Raw genomic sequence first — 3936 nt, forward strand, 5'->3', positions numbered from 1 at the left:
CACTATTATTTTACACACAGAACACCACTATAATATGTACAACACCACTATACACTTGGAACACTATTATTTACATACAGAACACCACTATAATACACACCACTATAATACCTGAACACTTATTATTTGCACAATAGAACACCACTATAATACAGAAAACACCCACTATAATACTCTGGAACACTATTATTTACACACAGAACACCACTCATAATAGACAACACCACTCATAATACCTGGAACACTATTTACAATACACAGAACACCACCATAATACAGACAACACCACTATAATACTCGGAACACTATTATTTACACACAGTAGAACAATTCACTATAATACAGACAAATATTCACTAAAATACTGGAACACTATTATTTATACACAGAACACCACTATAACACAGACAACATCACTATAATACTCGGAACACTATTATTTACACACAGAACACCACTATAACACAGACACACTGCACAACACTGGAACACCACATTTACACACAGAACACCACTATAATACAGACAACACCCACTATAATACCTGAACACTCATATTTACACACAGAACACCACTATAATACAGACAACACTCACTATAATACCTGAAACACCATTATTTACACACAGAACACCACTATAATACAGACAACACCACCATATAATACTGAAACACTATTATCAATACACACAGAACACCACTATAATACAGACAACACCACTATAATACCTGGAATACCATTATTTACACACAGAACACCACTATAGCATAGACAACACCACTATAATACTTGAATACTATTATTTTCACACAGAACATCACCATAATACAGATAACACCACTATAATACCTGAAACACTATTTCACACAGAACACCACTATAATACAGACACAACACCACTATAATAATTTTAACACTATTATTTACACATGAACAATTCACCATAATACAGACAACACCTAATTATGCCACTGAACACTATTATTTACACACAGAACACCACTCATAATAATATAGAAAACACCACTATAACACCTGGAACACTCATTACTACATATAAACAACACTATAATACAGACAAACACCACTACAACACTTTAACACTATTATTTTACACACAGAACACCACTATAATTACAGACAACACCCACTATAGCAATTAGAATAACAGGCATGATGCTGTGTAATGTTCACTTGTAACATTGAGGAACACCACCATAATAATTGAACACTATTATTTCATACACAGAACACCACTATAATACAGAAAACACCACTCATAATACCTGAACACTATTATTTACACACAGAACACCACTATAATACAGACAACACCACTATAATACCTGGAACACTATGTATTTACACACAGAACACCACTATAATACAGACAACACCACTATAATACTCGGAACACTATTGATTTACACACATGAACACTACTAGTAATACAGACAACACCCAATTATAATACTCGGAACACTATTTTACAAAACAGAACACCACTATACAGACAACACCACTATAATACCTGAACACTATTTACACACAGAACACTCACTATAATACTCGAACACTTTATTATTTACACACACAGAACACCACTATAATACAGACAACACCAATTAGTAATACTCGGAACACTATTATTTACACACAGAACACCACTATAATACAGACAACATCTACCTTGATAACACTGGAACACTATTACTTACACAATAAGAACACCACTATAATACAGACAACACCACCATAATACCTGAAACACGGCTTATTTACACACAGAACACCACCTATAATACAGACAATACTACTATAATACCTGAAACACCATTATTTACACATGAATGTCTCACTATAATACAGACAACACCACTATAATAATTTTAACACTCATTATTTACAATAAGCCAGAACACCACTTATAATACAGACAACACCACTATAATAATTGGAACACTCATTTACACACAGAATACCACCATAATACACAGATAACACCACTATAATACCTGAACACTATTATTTACAATACCATCATAACACAGAAAACACTACCATAATACTCGGAACACCATTATTTACATACATTGCATCATCACCTAATACAGACAACACCATCATAATACCCGGAACATCATTATTTTACACACAGAACACCACTATAATACAGGACAACACCACTCATAATACCTGAACACTATTATTTACACACAGAACACCCACTATAATACAGACAACACCACTATAACACTGAACACTAATATTTACACAGAGAACAATTCACTCATAATACAGACAACACCACTATAATACCTGGAACACTATTATTTACAAACAGAACACCACTATTATACAGATAACACCACTATAATATTTCTGAACACTATTATTTATACACACAGAACACCACTATAATACTGGAACACTATTATTTACACACAGAACACCACTATAATACAGACAACACCACCATAATACTCGGAACACCCATATTTCACACAGAACACCACTATAATATTACAGACAACACCACTATAATACTGGAACACGTATTATTTACATACAGAACACCAATTATAATACAGACAACACCACTGAATACTGGAACACCATTATTTACACACAGAACACCACAATTATAATACAGACAACACCACTATAATACCTGGAACACATTATTTACACACAGAACACCACTATAATACAGACAACACCACTATAATACTTCAAACACTATTATTTACACAGAACACCACTCAGGTCAAATGACAACACCACTATAATACTCTGAACACTATTATTTACGCACAGAACACCACTATAATACAGACAATACCACTATAATAATTCTCAAACACTATTTACAAACAGAACACCACTATTATACAGACAAATACAACTATAATACCTGAACACGGCTATTTGCATACACACAGAAACACCACTATAATACTCGGAACACTCATTATTTACACACAGAACACCACTATAATACAGACAACACCAATTATAATACTCGGAACACTATTATTTACACACAGAACACCATCACTATAATACAGATACACTAATTATAATACTGGAACACCATACATTACACACAGAACACCAATTATAACAGACAACACCAATTATAATACCTTGAACACCATTATTTACACACAGAACACCACTCATAATACAGACAACACCACTATAATAATCTGGAACACTCATTATTTACACACATAACACCACTATAATACAGATAATACCACTATAATACTCGAACACACTATTATTTACACACAGAACACCACTATAATACAGAGCCAACAATTCACCATAATACCTCGGAACACCATTATTTACACAGAACACCACTATAATACAGACAACACCACTATAATAATTGGAACACTATTTACACACAGAACACCAATTATAATACAGACAACACCACTATAATACTCTGGAACACTATTATTTACACACAGAACACCACTATAATACACCTGAAACACTATTATTTACAAACAGAACACCACTATTATACATACAACACCACTATAATACTCGGAACATCATTATTTACACACAGAACAACAATATAATACTGAACACTATTATTTACACACAGAACACCACTATAATACAGACAATACCACTATAATACTCGAACACTCATATTTACACACAGAACACCACTATAATACAGACAACACCACTATAATACTCGGAACACTATTATTTACACAGAACACCACTATAATATTATACAACACCACTATACACTGGAACACTATTATTTGTTAAGACAACACACTAATTATACACAGACAACACCACTATAATACCTGGAACACTATTATTTACACACAGAACACCAATTATAATACAATCTAATTATAATACTCGAACACTATTATTTACATACAGAATGAATATA

The sequence above is a fragment of the Cherax quadricarinatus genome, unplaced genomic scaffold (genome assembly GCF_038502225.1).
Source record: "Cherax quadricarinatus isolate ZL_2023a unplaced genomic scaffold, ASM3850222v1 Contig959, whole genome shotgun sequence".
Lineage (NCBI taxonomy): Eukaryota > Metazoa > Arthropoda > Malacostraca > Decapoda > Parastacidae > Cherax > Cherax quadricarinatus.